The sequence below is a fragment of the Notothenia rossii genome, assembly GCF_949606895.1.
Source record: "Notothenia rossii genome assembly, chromosome: 3".
Taxonomy (NCBI): domain Eukaryota; kingdom Metazoa; phylum Chordata; class Actinopteri; order Perciformes; family Nototheniidae; genus Notothenia; species Notothenia rossii.
The window spans coordinates 29600681-29621177 of record NC_136901.1 but is presented as its reverse complement, the minus strand read 5'-3'; the positions used below and the strand labels follow the sequence as shown (position 1 = coordinate 29621177).

General features: G+C 40.8%; 1 protein-coding gene across 2 annotated transcripts in view; it reads right to left on the bottom strand.

Moving 5' to 3' along the window:
* LOC307031876 (5,6-dihydroxyindole-2-carboxylic acid oxidase-like) overlaps positions 1 to 16249 on the bottom strand; it is a 103733-nt gene extending 87484 nt beyond the window's left edge. For both annotated transcript variants that reach the window (XM_079669412.1, XM_079669410.1), the window contains exon 1: positions 15934 to 16249. The gene's annotated coding sequence lies outside the window, so the exon portion shown is untranslated. The remainder of the gene's footprint in view (positions 1 to 15933) is intronic.
* Positions 16250 to 20497: the final 4248 nt, after the last annotated feature.

The following is a 20497-nucleotide window of genomic DNA, read 5'->3' as shown; positions in this document are numbered from 1 at the left end:
GTTTAGATGAAATTAGAAATCTATAATTCAGTTCACACTTCAGAAAGTGTGCCCAGCAGAGTAAATGTTTGGGGAGGGAAAGAGAAACACACACACCAACACACACAGAGATGAAGAGAACAAGTGAGGGAGGGAGACAGAAAAAGGGAGTTTTCATTTCCTCAGCGGATCACACTGCTCATGGCAGAGTAAAGTCTCCTGAACAAAACCTTGAATAATGAACTATACGTGCATAAAGATATGTTCCTGTTTTCTTTTATTATTCATATGAAAAATGCAAGTAGGTTGCAAATACAAAACAAAACCAGACTGGAGTCAACCCTCTGTTTGACGAGAGCCAGGAGAAGAGTTCAATGGTGGTTGACACATCTCTCTATAATTGCTTATAGGAAACTGTATGATCCTTTCCTCATCATCCAACTTTTTCTGCAAGCTGCTGTCAGCTGATGTAGTCACTTCAAAGATCCAACTTAGTGGGATGTTATTGAATTTTTGTGGGTGGGTTGGTACGGTGGAGGGCGGATGGAATAGATATTGCTCAAGAGTTTTTCAGACAAATATCATCAGATATTAAACACGGGAAGAGATCACTACCTTTGAAGAACGGGAGCAGGAGAATGAACAAAGGCAGGATCTCATATGTTTTATGGCAAGAAACAAACAAAGTCTCGGGGCGTGAGGCATTTTATCCAGATTCACACACACTTTATATTTTCATTCCATTCTGCTTTGTCCAGTTTAGTAGCAGATGCTTCATTGCCTGACACAAAAAACAGGGGCTATCTTCCATGGAAAGTGTCAGATTATAAATAACATAACAACGTAGGTGGTCAAATTGAAATCTGGTGAAACTTAACAGCGCATGAAAGGAAGGTCAGAGGGAATCAATGAGGGCTTTTCACCAAAAAACAATAACCAGTGTAGCAGAGTAACTGCTGAAGGCCAGACATGTGTGAAGAGGGTTGTTTCTAAGGATTGACTCACTACTGCATAGACAGTGTGACACACAATGCCACACTTCAGTCATGAACAAGGTTACAATTCAATTTGGCTTTGCCTACAGCTGATGCTAGAGTTGAATGTGAACCCACTTCAGGAATATCAGGGAGTAATAACCTTTATCCTGGTAATATTTGTCACGTATCATTTCAAAACCTCTGGTTATTCTGACAGGGAACATGAAATATCTTTTTCTCTCGTCATGTGTGAGACAGATGGATTTTTCCTCCCGTCATGCTCTGATTGAAGACAGAGCGGAGAACATTGAGAGATGTGCTGGAGGAGGAGCGCTGCTTTATGTCGGTGGAGAAGTTCATCCTGTTAACATGACGTGTTGAGAAAGCAGCTGAAGAATTAAGATACCAGTGTCAAATGCTTGTTTGTTTCCTAATGCTGTACTATAGTGCTGTTATTTTAACTCAGTCAAATAAAAAAAAGGCATTATTTTGTTGCGTGTCTGACTCAAAATGGTCCGAATTTTGTACCGTTCAAGTCTCAGTGATGGAGGACAGTGCTCAGATTAACAACGCTTTTTTTCCAAGTATGGCTTTAGAAATGACAGTAGTATGTAATATAAGTTGAATTTTACGTTTTTTTTAGATCAAATGTTATAATGTCTTTACAAACTCTTGGCTATACTTTCTTTGCTCTGTTCTTTACATAAAATACCTTAAAGATCAGGCAAGATATCAATTCCTGCATGTCAGAGTTTGTTCCAGTCAGCCATAAAACACTAGAAGACGTTATATTCCATCTAAAAACAACTACATGTAGTCTTGATAGTCTTCCGACAAACTTTTTTAAAAGTGTCTATTGCTATATTGCCTCAGATGTACTGCAGATTGTGAACATGTCACTCCATTCAGGTGACTTCCCCAAGGGCTTGAAAACTGCAGTTATTAAGCCACTGAAAAGAGAGAAAAAAAAAAACAACAACCTCGATACACTGACAATCAGTAATTACAGGCCATTTTCAAAATTAAAATTTTTAAGCAAAATAATTGAAAAGGTTGTCTACCTTCAACTTAACAGTTTTTTTTACCTCCAATAACATTTTAGACACCTTCCAAACTGGTATTAGGTCTCGTCATAGCACAGAGGCGGTTTTATTCAAGATTTTAAATGACAATCATTGTAATACCGACTGTGGGAAATCTACAGTTTTAGTTCTACTGGACCTCAGTGCGGCGTTTGACACCGTAGATCACAATATTTTAATAGAAAGACTAGAGAAATGTGTGGGTCTGTCTGGCACTGTCCTAAAATGGTTCAAATCCTATGTTGAAAACCGAGAGTATTTTGTTTCAATTGGTAGCTGTACATCGGACAAAACCAAAATTACATGTGAAGTTCCCCAGGGGTCGATCCTCGGGCCTCTTCTATTCAATTTGTACATGCTGCCACTTGCTCAAATAATTAGAAATAACAACATTTCATATCATAATTACGCGGATGACACCCAAATCTACATATCACTTTCCATAGATGAATACGGTCCTACTGATTTATTGATCACATGTCTAAAACAAATACATGACTGGATGTGCCGTAATTTCTTACAGCTCAACACAAAAAAAAACAAAGTCACTGTTTTTGGAACCAAAGAAGAGAAGTCATTACTCAAACCCAAAAGTCAAGCAAGAAACTTAGGAATACTTTTAGACTGACCTCAATTTTAACAGCCACAGAAGGGCAATCAAGAGATCAGCCTACTACCATCTAAATAATATCTTGCGTATTAAAGATCTACTGCAACAGCATCTTGACAGGCCTCACAAAAAAATCACTCTGTCAACTCTAACTAATTCAAAATGCTGCAGCCAGTCTTAACCCGGACAAAGAAAACAGATCACATCACTCCAGTGCTGAGATAGCTGCATTGGCTTCCAGTAAGTGAGATAATTGATTTTAAGATTTTATTGCACACATATAAAGCACTAAACGGACCCAAATATATCAAGGACCTCCCTCAGCGGTAAGAACCCAGTAGACCCCTTAGGTCAGGCATCCTCAAAGTCCGGACTCCGGTCCGGATCCGGACCGAACGACAACTGTCTCTGGACTCTGAGCGAAATTATACTTTTCATATGTATTATCTGTATTATCTGTGTTATTTTTGAGACAACGCAACGAGTCAAAATTCTCCGCTGTGTACAAACAGCGCTCTATCTGTCTGTCTGTCTGTGTGTGTCTGTGTGTGTCTGTCAACGCATTGGTCCAATCACATTCAGCATCCCGTCAGCGTTTTTTCCCCCCCACCAACACTCTGCGAATCAGAGGCACAGTAGGGCGGGTCTTCGCGGAATGCGGGTGGGAAAAATGTGTGTTTAAAAAAAAAAAAGTCAGAGCGAGAGTTAACAGCTCATCTAGTTGCATCTGTACTGTAGCTAGCAGCCTAGTTTCACCTACCGGGGACCCCGGGGCGGCATGGGGTGGCAACTGCCACCCTAAAAATAGGCCTTGCCACCCAGTTGGCAGCTTTGTTTTGAAAGAAAAGTTGTGGCTCATCGGACATTTATGAGAGAACGTCTCTAATGTCCGAGTGCAAGTGAATGCAGCACAAGACACACGTCTTGTAACGCACGTCAACCCATGGCGCGAGCGTTGAAATATGATTGGCGGCGATTTCATTTGAACGGTACGGCGCAAAACGAGAAGCATTCGGACCATAGACTGATTCGGACCTAAGTACTGAAGGAATGAGGTATTTGCGGTCTACAATGACAGAGAAGAGACTGTCAAGTTTGGCTGTTCATTGAATCAAAACGCACTAAAGCTTTGGATCTTACTAATTTGGTGAGGCGTTTTGCTGAACAAAATGGTAATCGCGGCATTCAGCTGTAATAGACATGATGCTCTGCTCACGGGATGAGCATACAAAACTGTTAAGATGATGACCTTACGAGTTTTTTCTTTGTGGGGGTCTGCCCCCAAAAAACTGTTCTAAGTCCTGAGAAAGTCAAATAAGACGGTGTGTAAAACTACACTGCCCAGCCAAAAAAAAGTAACCACTTTTTTTTAACTAGGCCAGTAGGTAAGGACTTTCCACTGGATAATAACTGAAGTATAAAATAATGCATGACTGAAGTGATGGAGACCATGTTTGAAGGCAAACAAAAAGAGGAAATGACAGGTCAAATAAAGCAAATCCCCCTCTCAGATTCCACAGCAACCAGAAGAACATAAATACTGGCTGGTGATTTGATTAATCAGCTTTGTGATGGAATACAAAATGCACAGTGCATTTCCTTAGCTGTGGATGAGTCCACTGGCACCACTGACAATGCTCAGTTGCTGGTGTTTGTGAGTTTTTATGATGAGGCAAAGGGGGAGTTTGTTGAAGATGAGTTGGGCCTGACGAACCTCAGTGGACACACAAGGGGGCAAGACACTTATAAAGCAATGATGGGAATGCTGAATGAAAGAGGGTGCGGCTGCCTTTATTCATAACTGTGCAGCTCTGCGACTCTGAGGGATCAAGCACAGACGCAATAACAATGAAAACTGCTGCACACAGATTATTTTTGTTTTTGCAACCTCGTGTTAAGAATCTTGTTGCAATTGTTTAAAATGTTGAATGACCGTAATCATCGGACCTTTGTCTTATTAAAAACATTTTTTTGGACCTTTAACATTTGTATTTGAGTACCCCTGCCTTAGGTCTTCCGGCGCAGGCCAGCTCACTGTTCCATTTGTGAGATCAAAGTGTGGGAAAGCAGCCTTCTGCATCTATGCTCCTAATGCATGGAACAAACTCCCAGAACATCTGAGAATGGCTAGCACTTTAAAATAATTTAAATCAGGTCTAAAAACAACATGGCTTTTTAAATTTAAATGTTCTAATTTTCGAACTGTTAAACATGGTTTTATTTATTTTTAATTGTTTTGTGTGTTTTTGTATTTCCTCTCACTTTGACCATCGTAAAAATGTATTGTGTTGTATCTGTTTGATCCTGTAAAGCACTTTGAATTGCATCACTGTATGAATTGTGCCATACAAAAAAATTGCCTTGCCTTACTTGCCTGTGTGGGTCTTGTAAACTATCTTTTATAGATATATAAAAGAGAAAGAAAAGAAAGAAAAATATATGAATGCTGCACAAACGGCTGCATCAGTCATCACTGATTGACTGCAAACTCGTTCTCGAGTTGACATCTAAAATAAACTATTTAAAGTGTTCTGTTCCTAGAATACATTCTATATTTTTCGACAGATCTGTGAAAAAGCTCTTGAATTATTCAGTCTTAAAACTTTGCATTTTTATTGTTATACAGATTCAATTATGTATTGTGTTTCACTGACTTCCCTTTTGAATTGATGTGCCCTCTCCAACAGGCGTCATCAGCACAAAGTCTTTCACAGGTTTTCATGATTCTCAACACATTGCCAGGAAATACTGTGTATAAAAGAGGTCATAGATAACCATGCAGCATTTTCAGATGAAATGATTATACCGCACATCCAGTTGAAGTGTTTTTGTGCATCTTGATGAACGACTAAATGCACAAGCAGAATTATCTGCATGTAACTGAAAGGTGCCACAGCGAGGCAGACAGAAACCTCTGTGAGCCTTGCAGGCCATATGCCACGGCCAGATCTGAGAACTACATCTGACAGGCAATTAATAAGAGAGTGTCTTGCTGTGGTGGCCAACCTCTGTGGCATATGTTGCTCTGAAGACACTCGTTTATCTCGTCTTTTGTACCTGGACAAAACAGAAAGTAATGGTCTGGCTTTTATTGTTGCGTTCTCACACTTAAGTCTGTTAATTTACTCTGCAGTTATCATCTATAGATGAGAAGAAGTCTTTGGAACTTGCTGTTTTCAAGAAACAGGACGTGCTCAAGTCAATCAGCCTTAGGGTTCTCTTTGGGGATTCGGGTCTACAGAATATCCTTGATCCTGGAAAAGGTTGTGGGGACAACTTGAGGTTAGTTGGACAGATGATCCAGATGTTAGTGTGGCTGATGTCATTCTTTAAAAGGTCATATGTAAGCAATTGCCAAATGCGGTTAGACTTCTTGGTCAAGTGTGTGGCAAGAGGTCTTGTGCTGCACACACATTGAAGCCTTGCTGTAAGTATCAAACTCCAGTCCACACCAAGAGTAAATATGGTGTTTTAAGTTTACAAGGTCTGGTGACTTGATGCAACATACTTGAGTTTGATGTATCCATGTGCCAGTTGGAAATGTCAGTGCTTGGTTATAGAGTGTGGTTATACCAAGATATTCTAAAAGGAGATAGAAAACAAAAGAAGTCAATAATGTTTAAGATCTGCAGAGCAATAGATTACAATGAAGAGACCCCAGCTCTAAAGCCATGCATTTATGAGCCCACCGCTCGGAGACAACACCCACCAGTGATGGAGAGATGTCATGCTGAGCAGTGGTAAGTTGCCTTAGTATATGGCTATGTTTGCTCTAGCTCATAACAAAAACCTGAGAATATTTGGCCAGTTGCATCCAGGCAATGCAGGTTAATTTAGAGCTATGTGGCCCCCTCTAGCTATCCCCAGCAAAAAACACTGTTAAAGATATTCTCTTAACCTGCATGTTGGGTAAGAAATACAAAGATCCCCACTTCTCACTCTCTGTGCACACAGGAGCATTATTAAAGAAGTGTGTGGGAGAAGCTTGGACACGTTGCATTAAATATAACAGCACAGACAACTATTTCATTTATGTGATGGGAGAGTAGAGGTTCTGGCAGCAGAAGTCAAAAACATAAGGTGGTAATCTACTTCGTAAATCCTTTGATGCATTTTGGGTTGAAAATGTGAAATTCAGTGTGATGCTACTATGGTCTTACTTATGCAGAGAAGAGAATCTGAGTTTGGTGAGCAATAACACATGGCAACAGAACATAGGCTCAAAAGTCTAAGGATTAGAGGCCAATGGGTGACACTAATTGGAGCACTGGCCAGGACTGTGGCTGTGAGGGAGCACACTATGCTGCAATATCGATATCAAGGAGGACACTTGTGTTCAGCAATCTGTCGAGAACAGAGAGCGGCATGTTTGGAGGGATATGTTTGGTTGGGGAAAGTTTAGGATCACATTTCAGTGGGAAGGGATCACCACATCCACTCATCCTAACCTGTCATTTAAGAACTGCGTCAGAGGGAATATTATGTTCTTACTCCACTATATACAGTAGTCAACTATATATACAAATATTATTCCGAAAACAATTATTCTGAATGTTGCCAGACTGCATCATTAAATACATTTTGTTAGAGTAAAAAAGACATACAGTATATCAGTGTTGGTTTGCTCTTAAAGCAGGTGCTACTCCAATCTCAGGCGTCTGTGTGTGGTCACTTCTGTCAGTGCCACTGCACATGTATAGGATCAATGCCTCCAAAGAGCAGTGGATATCCAGGTACAACACATTTCCTTTAAACAACAAGCTTGCTATTGACACGCTAAAGCACACTCATTTATTAGTCTTAGTGAAGGGCCACACAGACAAGTCTCTACGCTCTCGTCCAGTGGATCCATAATGCCAAGGGAGCAGCAGCAGTTCTTGTTCTGCCGGAAATCAATTGTGAGCACATTGCTGGTGTAATGTGACTTTTTGCAATGCGAGTGAATAACTGCTGAAACAACACTTAAAAACTGTCCCTCAAAAACTTTAGAGGGGGTGAGAACGCATGACTCCACACAGGAGAGGTAATTAAGATGCAAGGGGCCAAATGTCCGGTACTAGAGCCAACATCACTTGAATGGAGAGGATGGGAGCAATTATTAAAGCCCTAACCTCAGGATATCGGCTATTTTGCAGCCATGTTATAAGTTTCTGTCACATGGCAGCTCAAATATTCTGCCTTGTAAATTGTAGTGGTTTTGATTATGTCTGTATTCACTGAGCCATGCTGCTGCTCTGATGAATTTTTCAGATCATTGGCCAAATGCTTTTATCTCAAATGAACATTATCATTGGAGATTGTCTGCTTGGAGTGATTGTTAATTATTGATCAGTATTTGAGATATCCTCCTTAAATATTCTCCTTTGAGGATGAATTAACTCAAGCTTGAACTAAACTAAAATATCATCTCATCCAAATATAGCTGCAAAAAAAGGAGAGGGGCAAAATGCATGCAAAAAATTCCTTTTTCATTTTGTGAAAGGTGAGCTGCTGGAAATCTATGAGTTTCTGCAAAGATAAAAAGATTGGAAAGAGATTCTATATGCAGATGTCCTTATCTCTCTCAAGCACTTTAAGCACCAGGCTGTGAGGAGGAAAACAAAATAACTCTTTCCTCAATAAAATAGCATGAAGAGAAAACCTGACAACATTTGGCTGAAACAGCTGAGCTTGACCTCATTTGCAAACCCACATGACTGGCCTGCTTATAGGGAAAAGAGGGTTCCTAATGCAGATCAGGATTCACAGGTGCTCATTTTGTATTCACAGAAGAGACGAGGCAATTTTGACTTGCAATATTTCACCGTTAGTTATTAGATACTTTTAGATGAAGTGGACTGATAATGGATAGAGAGGGACTTTGGAAATTAGAAGTTAAATCAACTGAAGTTACTTATCATTTCTGTCTAAGTCACAGACTGGAAGCTTTTTATGTAATATATGCCATCAACTCTCAACAATAGCCAACTATAGCCATCAGTGTAACCTTGTGGCACGTACCTACTGCAATTTTCTAGGATCTGTTAACATGTGGACTGTTGCTCCCTCACGTTTCTAACCTTTGTTTGACGACTGAGTTTGCAAGACTTAGATCTAAACAATGTAAAAGGACAGAATAATCTCTTACCGGCAATCATGAACAGGTAAGTGTGATTGCATCCAACACTGTGCACTGCCAGGTGATGTTGCATTGCAATACTGTATACATAAGTGTAGGTTACATTTTTGTGTTTGGATTCTAATCTGCATGCTTGTCTCCTTTAAATATTTGAGAAGGCTGCTCAAAATACAGCATTATAGCATTGCTTAGTAATTGCATCTACACTGAAGTGGCCTCCTGCATTTAAAGAAACTTGTATCATAACCTACAGACAAACAAATAAACATTAATTTGATCATTAAACATAATTGCACAATCATAATATTGGTGGACTAATAGAACAGAGACTGTTAATTACTGCTACAATAACAATGTCATTAGATCTGTGTGGCAGCCACCAGCATGACATTTATCTGAGGGTGGGAGAGTGCAGTCATGCAGTCAGTCACATGGCCGCCATCTGGGTGTCACACATGCTGGGTCAGCCCCTCCTGTGTGGAGTCATGCTTTCTCATTCTCTGGCTGGGGCTTTCCCTATAAGTCAGCAAGTTAACCACAGCAGCCTGCTCATGGTAAATGCACTGTATTTCTATAACGCTTTAACCATGCAAGGTTCCTCTGCTCAAGGAAGCTAACATTTACACAGTCACATGCTGTTGGCCATGCCATTGGGAGCAACTTAAGTTGGGTTAAGTATCTTGACCAAGGATACATCAACATGTATGAGGCAAGAGTCAGACGCAAAGCAACAAGGCCTGTCTGACTGACTTTCTTTTGGACACTGATATACACGTCATCTTCCATTCAGCAGGAGCAGAGCTAATGGGCAGGAGCACACTGGAAGATTATGCTGTTACTGCACTTGTTTCATAAAAACCCTTAATTCCTGCAATAAATCATCAACATACTGGACTCAAGACATAACGAAAGGCATGACATGGCTTGTCTTAGTGGTCATAACTTTTGTAAGGTTTTCTTAACTCTTAACATCATTAAATGTTGTGTTTTTTGACACAGAGGTCCTTCCTGGTGTAGATGTTGATAATTTTAGCCAGTAGGCAATTTATTTGTTTTTAATTACTGCTACTGGCAAGGCAAGATGGTCAGTGCAGTCTGGAAGCCAACATCGGAGGGCTCAATATTAAAGCAGACCGGCTCTGCTCATTTGGCACTAGCATCCAAATCAAGGCTGAAAGTCAGCCACAGCTGTGTCTTTGACTTGTTGCTAAGGAAAAGTGAATGAGGGAAGATGTCGAAACTTCTTTTTATAAGCCCAACCTTCAAAGCATTATATATTTGTGTGCAGTGGTTAACTGGATGGTCTCTCTGGGTGTTTAACGTATAATAGAAGTCTAATCCAATGACAGAGAACAGCTGTACTGTAAAAAACAGGCCGTCTGGTTATTTCACTGGGTTTGGGAATTCCTTGCACAGTGCAGCTTGGCTCAGATTACACAGCATGTAAACATTTTCTGGCAGGGCATGCAAGTAATCCCATCTCATTAAGCCACTGCTAACAATGCTAAGTGAACTGTGACTTCTCAATGTGCAAATGCATGTTAAAATAAATGGGCTGGAAAACACTTTTCCTCTGTCCGTCCCTTTTCACCTGTGAGCTCTGGAAGGGGTCAACATCCATCAGGCAGCCGTTAATGAGTCAGATAGACGGAGGGAAACTCTGCAGAGGGAGCTGAGACAGAATGTGACAGAAACCGGACACTGCTGACATAATTGGTTTAGATGTGTGCAGGCAAAACTTTGCTTGATTTGCAACCTACTGTAACTGACAATGGATTTAGGATGACAACATTACTTTTTTCTTTTTAATCATCTCTCTGACTATGTTGGCTGAAAATATTCTTTAATGTCCTGGAGAAGAATGAGTCGTAGGATAACGTCTCTAGAATAGCAGCCAATTAGGATCAATCACACTCCTAACCCATCCTTTTGTAGGACTCCTATGGTGCAAAGAACCTCAAAGGCATGACAAAGAATTGATGGCAATGTTTGTAATTGCAATGGAGTGCGATGCATTACCTCCTACACTCATTTTTTCTCATTTGAGATGAGTCAAGAGGAGCTGCCACGTTATCAGGCATTCCTAGAAGTAATAAGGACAACAATGTTAGAGAAGTTATGCAAAATGTTTTCAATGCTAAAAAGGGCTTTTTGTGTTTGATGTCATGAGTTTTTAGTGCACTTTCTAAGCTTACGTTCAGTTTTGCTACTGAAGCAGAGGATTAAACTTTGGCTCTTGAATGATGTTGTCACTGTTCTCCATCTCTTTCAGTCTGAGCCTCAGGATCGGTGACCTCTGAGGACAGCGGGACTTCAGTTTGTGACAGGCCTGTTAACATTGGTGATTTCTCCCTAACTTTAGCTTTAAGTGAGAAATGCTTTGTTGGTATTAACATTTTGTTAGTGAAAACAGAACAACATTTTTTCTGATGCTTTAGCATGGCATTTTGCCAACTGATCTCCCAGTTCATCGAATCATTCTTACCTTAGGCAAGGCCAGCGTGAGTTAAAGTGTGTAATCTAAAGAGAGCTAATGATAGCATCACGGGGGGTGGGTGGACACCCCCCATCTCTGCTTTCCTCCAGCTCAGTCTCCATTATTTTTACTCCATCTCATGCTGCTGTATTTTACATCAACCAATGCCGAAAGAGTGCAGAATAAATCTCACTGTACACTGGGCTGGAGTGTGGCATGCTGAAAACGGACAAATGCATGCATGGAACAAGACGAATATGCAAATGTGCCTCGTCCTGTAATCCAGCAGTGATCACAAGAGGTACTAAAGAGCCACAGAGTCACGAAACTGCGCCTCTCGAAAAAGCTGGGAGCCAGAGAACATTTCAAATAATTCCGCTCTCCCAGAATAAAACAATGACTCACAAATATCACCTTACTTCTCTGTGAAGATCAGATACAAAGCACCGAGCACAGCTACACCCACTCAACTTTTATTTAGATTGCGTACTTGGAAGAATCCCAGCTATGTATTTTTCCCAATCTAATACTGAGCCAGCTATGGTTTGAACAGTGGAATCCCATTGTGTTCATCCTCAGTATTCACTGTTGTCTCAATATCAAGCCTTCAGTGTCTGTGGTTGAAATCTTTTATTAACGTGTGAGCTTTAACCCTTAACCAATATTAGATGTGTAAAAAAAGGTCCAAATATAACCGATCAATGTTAAAAGAATCAGAGTTGCTGCAGTGGGGAAATGTACAGCATCACAGCAGCAAAGGTACAGATAAAAGACGAAAGTAAAAAGAGTATCCTTATTTATTAAGTTAAAAAGGTAAGCACACAATTGAAAATATAAACAAATGAGGAAAAAAACCATTAAGTATACCATGGTAAAGAATCATTTGAAAACGTAGGGAAAAATCAAGGAGGAGGAGCTGGTAACGTTAAAATGTACTGCACTTAAAAACATATGTAAAATTCATTTCTACATTTAGGCAGTTGTGTCAAATAAGACACTGTAGAGAAGAATACATATTGAATTCTGTATTAATATAAATCTTTGGACGTGGGAACTGGTAAAGCCTACCAACAGGTGACATCAGGGGGTCTTAGTGAACTGTAATGAGATGTACACAAGTCATGAAACACTTCGAAAAAAAGCACTTTGGCTCCTCTGCATAAAAAGTGAGACCTTGAGAGATCGATACAGAGGTCAAATCACCGCTCTCAGCTGATGATGATCTGACACTGTGGGAAGTGATACCAGTCTCTCATACACAAGACAATTAGCCTCACATATTAGATTGTGTGTTGATAGTTTATAGGACAAAGGCTGGAGCAGCACTATGTTACACTGTTTTGAAATTATTTGCAGACATTGAAATAAGGATGATCATTGTTGCTTTGCCTGCATATTCAGTCTCAGATTTATACTTCTGGTAGACTCCAAAACCCTGTGTACATAGGAAACATCTACAGAAATGTCTGAAAGTCTAAAAATACCGTAACACAGTCACTCCATAAATAATTCTATTGCAGAGTGCTACTGTATGTGTGAGAAAGGTGAGGCAAGACAGAGACAGAATGGTGAACTCCTATGTTGCTTTAAAGTTCAAGTTCAAACTTAGCAGTATTGTTTTTATATCGGCACCAACACACACTAAGCAAGCAGCCTGAGAAAGGTCTACAGCCTTTAACAACTCACAGAATCTGCTACATTTTGCTTACAGGGCCCGCAGCTTAATCAATAACACAAACAGCTTGACTTCATGGTCACATTTGAAAATTCCAGTTCCTGCCTCAACACCACATACTCCACAGTAACTTACTGTAACTCAGCTGAGCTCTCTTTTAAAAAGCACCCCTGACAGTAAGGACAGTGTGTAAGACGACAGTGTGTAAGACAACAGAGTGGAAGTGCTTGCTGTAAAGTACCATCAATCACAGAAGAGGAGAGCTGGAGGCTGATCCCACACCCTCGCCACCAGACTGCAATGTCAGAGTCAGTACGGGTCAATCCCACCTGGACCGCTGGCATCCGAACAGCTTCTATCCTGAACCTACACTTCTACCAGCAGCACCTCCGAAACAAACTGCACCGTCCGCACAGCCTTTACTCGAAATATCTCAACTGCTGGTCCTGAAAACCATCGGTAGATCGGTGACTAAAGTATCATCACATTTTACATTGGTTGTGCCGTTCCAAAAGGTGTATGTTCTGAGGTTGTTTACTGCAAGGCGAGATAAACAGCAGTCAGTGCATGTGTACAACTCCAGTAAAAGTACATCTAAAAATGAGTAAACTAAAAAAGGGACAGCAGCAATATGTTGTTCAAGTATAAAGTAGGCGACAAGAACTGGTTGGATCCCTATGACCGAAAGATATATTATAAAATGACGTTATTCAATTATTAATACTATCAGTATTAATTGTTAAAGCAGCATGTTGCTGTTTTAGCTGGTGGAGATGCAGCGATTCAGATAAACTTGACAGGAAAGAAGAAAAACAAATCACTAATAAGAAATATTTTAGTAAACTTTCTTTTTTTGGTGAGATAATGGATATTTAATTGCCAAAAGACACAGCATTTGAGCATTTGTAAATGTAAAACTGTAAACAGTTTACTACATCTGCAATGTTATGGCGTAGAAGTGCAAATTGGCATGAATAGATATACTTAAGAAAAGTGCATGTACCCCCAAGTGCATTGAGTACAAAAGTTCATGTAACTAGTTACTTTTCACAATTGCAGTGCAACATGAGCAAAAACACAGGACACCATTTAACAACATCAGTAATTCAAACAAGGACTACAGATACAGTGGGGCAAAAAAGTATTAAGTCAGCCACCAATTGTGCAAGTTCTCCCACTTAAAAAGATGAGGCCTGTAATTTTCATCCTAGGTATACCTCAACTATGAGAGACAAAATGAGAAAAAAAAAAAAAATCCAGAAAATCACATTGTCTGATTTTTAGAGAATGTATTTGCACATTATGGTGGAAAATAAGTATTTGGTCAATAACAAAAGTTCATCTCAATACTTTGTTATATACCCTTTGTTGGCAATGACAGAGGTCAAACGTTTTCTGTAAGTCTTCACAAGGTTTTCACACACTGTTGCTGGTATTTTGGCCCATTCCTCCATGCAGATCTCCTCTAGAGCAGTGATGTTTTGGGGCTGTCGCTGGGCAACACGGACTTTCAACTCACTCCAAAGATTTTCTATGGGGTTGAGATCTGGAGACTGGCTAGGCCACTCCAGGACCTTGAAATGCTTCTTACGAAGCCACTCCTTCGTTGCCTGGGCGGTGTGTTTGGGATCATTGTCATGCTGAAAGACCCAGCCACGTTTCATCTTCAATGCCCTTGCTGATGGAAGGAGGTTGTCACTCAAAATCTCACGATACATGGCCCCATTCATTCTTTCCTTTACACGGATCAGTCATCCTGGTCCCTTTGCAGAAAAACAGCCCCAAAGCATGATGTTTCGACCCCCATGTTTCACAGTAGGTATGGTGTTCTTTGGATGCAACTCAGCATTCTTTCTCCTCCAAACAGGTCTAGTTTGGTAACTTTTACCAAAAAGTTCTATTTTGGTTTCATCTGACCATATGACATTCTCCCAATCCTATTCTGGATCATCTAAATGCTCTCTAGCAAACTTCAGACAGGCCTGGACATGTACTGGCTTAAGCAGGGGGACACGTCTGGCACTGCAGGATTTGAGTCCCTGGCGGCGTAGTGTGTTACTGATGGTAGCCTTTGTTACTTTGGTCCCAGCTCTCTGCAGGTCATTGACTAGGTCCCCCCGTGTGGTTCTGGGATTTTTGCTCACCGTTCTTGTGATCATTTTGACCCCACGGGATGAGATCTTGCGTGGAGCCCCAGATCGAGGGAGATTATAAGTGGTCTTGTATGTCTTCCATTTTCTAATAATTGCTCCCACAGTTCATTTCTTCACACCAAGCTGCTTACCTATTGCAGATTCAGTCTTCCCAGCCTGGTGCAGGTCTGCAATTTTGTTTCTGGTGTCCTTTGACAGCTCTTTGGTCTTGGCCATAGTGGAGTTTGGAGTGTGACTGTTTGAGGTTGTGGACAGGTGTCTTTTATACTGATAACGAGTTCAAACAGGTTCCATTAATACAGTTAACCAGTGGAGGAAAGAGGAGGCTCTTAAAGAAGAAGTTACAGGTCTGTGAGAGCCAGAGATCTTGTTTTTTTGTAGGTGACCAAATACTTATTTTCCACCATAATTTGCAAATAAATTCTTTAAAAATCAGACAATGTGATTTTCTTTCTCATTTTGTCTCTCATAGTTGAGGTATGCCTAGAATGAAAATGACAGGCCTCTCATCTTTTTAAGTGGGAGAACTTGCACAATTGGTGGCGGACTAAATACTTTTTTGCCCCACTGAATTGAACAACTGTTTGCAAGAGGAGAGAATAGTGTGTACACAGCACACAAAGACGTCTGCCACTTTATAAAACTCCTCAAGGCTGGCAGCGACAACACCTGAGGGATGGCACAACTCCAGAGCAATAGGTTTGCAATGTCAAATCAAAACACGAGTGGACTTCATGCTAGCTAGCATGCAAAGCCATCAGTCGCAGTACATCAAGACTGAGAGCTTTATGGCAAATTCTACCAAATGCACACACTTTACACAAAATGTGTAAAAACACTGCCAACACAGGCAGCAGTCCTACCTTAATCGCATCTCATCGCCTCTCCGGGTAGAATATCATCCAGGTCATTTACTCCAAGTCTGGGACACACTTCATCTGAGTTTCATGGGCCCTCTTATCCGAGCGTCGTCGCTCTCTGCGATTTATTTAACTTCACATTAACTTTTACATTAAATATCACAAGCCTAGCTTACTCAGGTGGACCTGTGACGCTATATTTAAAAAATCAGCCGATTATTTAGCTCTGGGGATGAGGTTTCTCAGCAGGAGTCCAACACACTCACTGTACCGTGAAAAGTTTGCACCCGCACACATGCAGACAGGGCCAATCAGCTGCTGCACATGTGACCACGCACACCTGATAACGAAGGTAAAAAAGCGGTTACAGTCTTTAGTAGCGCATTTTTATGCACAACCGATCCTCTTGAACTATCCTATCATTCCAGCACGAGTGCATCTTATTCTCAACACTAAAATACATATACAATATTCGTTATCAAATAATCTTATCGTTCAAAATGCCTGCTAATATGATTTTAAAATACATTTGTAACAGTATCACTCCTACTGACATACTGAATTTTAAATCCGTCAAACTTGACATCTAAAAGGAAATTGTTATTTATTTTGAAATCAAAATCAGTCATAAATACATCCCCACTCTACATTAAACTAATCATGCTTATCAACACGCTTATCCACCTTAGAACCCCCAAACTCCATAATAAATAGCTTGTAAAATACTGTTTTGTGAAGGACTTTGTTGGATTTGTACAGGTGGAATATCTTATACTCAAAAAGATATTCCATGTAAATCCAACAAAGTCCTTCACAAAACAGTATTTTTGGTATCAAAGAGTCTCTGTTCTCTGAACGGTTTGTAGTTTCTCATTCACAGAGGACAGCAGTTGTAGTCAGCTGGATTCAAATGAGTTACAATGGATTGTATTTTCATGAGCAACAAAAACTATTACTGTGTCCTCAGAAACTTCTCTCCTGCAGCATTATCCTCAGCTCCACTGTCACTCCGAAGGCTCAGTTTGCAAAATATACTGTTTTGAATCATATTTACATGTAATGAACAGCATTATATTTGCCTTTGTCAGTCCAACAGACCTATAATCAGCAGAATTGATTTAGTAAAAGCACTAACAATGATTTTATTCAAGCGCAGCTAAATGTAATACAGTCTTTTCTTTTTCCCCACTGTGACATTCTAAAGTGAAAAAGGAATATACTGCGTATATTTTTACCTCAGTTAAAATCCCCAAAACAGAGACCAGTGTTAACACCCTTCACACAGACTGTGATTCAGTGCCAGTCCACACCTGCATGAAACATCATAAATTAGCACTTTTGTTCCACTGTAGCCGTCAAAACATCCCCCAGCATTAACCTCAGCTCATAACCGACACAAACAAACCAACAAACAAACACATACCAATGGGGAATATTTAAATGAATGCAGACACACAGAAACATTTTGCTTTTATTTATTATTCCAGTAAGCCAATTGTTCTGTCCGACCTGTTGGAGGTGCAATATAACTTTTTATATTTTATAGTGGCACACACAGGTTTCATTAATGACGTTAATCGAGGCTGCACTTCTTGTTATGGAGAGCCATGGACAAGGACAGTTTACAGGTATGTTTAACCTGCTGTGACAAGTACAATCACCACTGTAGCAACACCTTTCACGTTTTATACTGAACTAAAACACTGATCATACATGTTCTGTTAGTGAGAGTAACATAACTGCATATATAAAAAGCTAATTAATGATATAGAAATAAATAACTGTGCGCCAAACACTTCTGAGCAGCAGCGGTATATCATAACAGACCTGGACAATCTGACCTAAGGACTTTTAAGGAAATAAAGAAACAACCTAATGTTTGCAAAATGTGGAATAAGGCATGAATAATTATGCATTTATTGTAAACAGCTAACACAAAGTTCATGAGGGCAGTGGTGGCGAAGTCCATGGGGACTTGGCTTGGCAACTGGAAGGTCACCAGTTCAAGTCCTGGAAAGACCAAGTGCTACCGAGGTGTCCCTGAGCAAGGCACTGTTCCCTACACTGCTTCCTGGGCGCCGTCCATAATGGCAGCCCACTGCTCCTAACACTAGGATGGGTCAAATGCAGAGAAACCATTTTGTTGCATAGTACCTGTACTACTTAATGACAATAAGATGAATCTTAGATAAAGGCTGGGAACGAGCAAGCAAACAAAAGGACTTTGGTTGGCTATATCATTGCATTCCCAATATAAACATATATTTAAAAAATAGAGACATTATCTGGCAATTACGATATAACATTTTATTATTATGAGACCAGAATCTCCAAATTACAAAGATTGAACTGATTTTTCTGCAGTAGAACTGTAAAAGGATGCAACAAACTTGAGTAATAATGTTCATACAAATAGAGAGATAACCTTATGGGTTACAACTTTGAAGGAAATGTGAGCTTCTTTTGTAATACAAAAGCGTGATTTAACCATTTATATGAAGAAATACACATGAGATATGCATTTGGCAAGAGTGCTTGAACACAATTGTACTTAGCTATTGTGAAGCAGAGCCATGAATGAATAAGCTGCAGGTATTACAAATTAATGATGATGATGATAACAGGATATGATGCGTTTTAACATCAATATTAAGATTTTAAAAGATAATAGCAGCTCATTAAAGCAAAATAGGCTGTTAAACTTTATATTTCGTTTATGATTAAATCTCAGGTCTCCTCTTTCTGGCCCCCCAGCGGTGGGACTGTGAAGTGCAGTCTCCCCCTCCCCTCCTCTCTTCGTGCACCCCCCTCCCTCTCCAGCCGTCGCCGGGAGCAGTGTGTGTGAGAGTGTGTGTGAGTGTGTGCTGGTGTAATCTGACAGCTCGCCGGGCTGCGTTTCCTAAGAAAAGCTGCGCTCTCAGTCTTATTGCCGCTCTCCTTGCCTCTGTGCGCAGTGACAGAGAGCAGGTACGCTTTATTCACACTTCCTTTTGTTTGCTGCTCTTCACAGATGTTATGTCCACACTTTTTGGGGTGGTGTTTGGGGGGACTCCCCGGTCTAATGGAATCTGTTGTGGCTGTGTTGGTCTCTTCTCTGTTTCAGTGTAACCGCGGGCCTGTTTTTGGAATAAGAAAAGCATTGCTGTTTTCTGACTTTGAGAGAAGGAAGAAGGGACTCCTCTGGAATTTCCTCAGGAATTTATCCGGACAGCTCCGGTAAGACGACCTTCCGATGATCAAAAGCTCCATGGTATAGTGTGCATGCAGCTATCACCATACTGAGTTCACCTTTAATGGAAACATTACACAAGCGTGTGCTTAATTTTCCCATTCTTCTATTTTAATTACAGTTACCGGGGCTTTGCATTCTACCGCCTGGGTATATAGTAAGTAGTATAGACTTTCTCTGCATCCCCTGTTTGTGAATGGCTGTTGGAAGGTTCTCTCCATGTTTTTTCTGTGTGGGATTAAGTGTCAGTTACTCCAAGTTATGTGTCGTGCCGCGATGTGAGAGGTGTCCAGGGCGCAGATTCCTGCATATCCTGGAGCTGCGTTTTGGGTGATATGCGCGCAGCTGCACGCCTCACCCTCCAGATGGTGGCGAGATATTTACAGATTTTATTTTAACGCCATCATTTAAAAAACTGTGTAGAGACGATGTCTGGAGGAGGTGATGTGCTGTGTGTGAGCTGCGGGACGTGCTGAGAAAGTTTGCTTTCTCTTTGCTCCTGAAAACTGACATGCTTTGAAGGGGGTTGTCTGTGAATGTGTGTGTGTCGAGTTCTCCAGACTCAGGTGATGCAGGGGAAGGGGGGTGTGTGACTCACTCTCTTTACCCATCCTGCTGCTGTTATCTGACAGGCTTTGATGTCATGTTTGACTGGTGACTGACAGTGGATCATGCGCATTAGTGTGTCAGCACCTCCATCACTGCCAGCTATATTTGGAAGTTACCAAAAAACCTGATTTATTCCAGCCTCTCTCTGTGTGTGTTAAAGAGTGTTAGTCAGCTACTACTGACAAGTGATTCATGTAACCAATTACCTGTGATTTGCAGCCCTAGAAACAAAAAAGCGGAAAAAGGCAGGATAATGAACTGAAAACTTTGTGTGCCTCCGTATTTTTTGGTCCGGAGAAGCAACCACAAATGAGGGAAAAGACGGCCCGCACACACACACACACACACACACACACTAAACTACACACACAGGCCGGGGGATATGTGTGCTGGCTGCAGCAGAGGGACAGAGGGCTAAGTGAGCATGACCATCGAGCAGAGGTAATAGCATTACGCTCTGCCAGTCAGGAGGCAGTGCCAGAGATAGGCGATACTGTTGTATTTCAACAAGAACTTAATGGGAAGCACAGAGGGGAAGGAGGCCATTACAGGAGGGCATCTAGGAGTTAACACAAAATAACCATACAGATAGTTATTAGTTAGGATATCAGGTTTTCTGCTGTGAGGTCAGCGTTGACATGGGGGCTACATATCTATTTATAGATGGACACTGTTGACATCTCACAACATCTGAATAATGATAATCAATGAAAACAGCCAGCACCAATG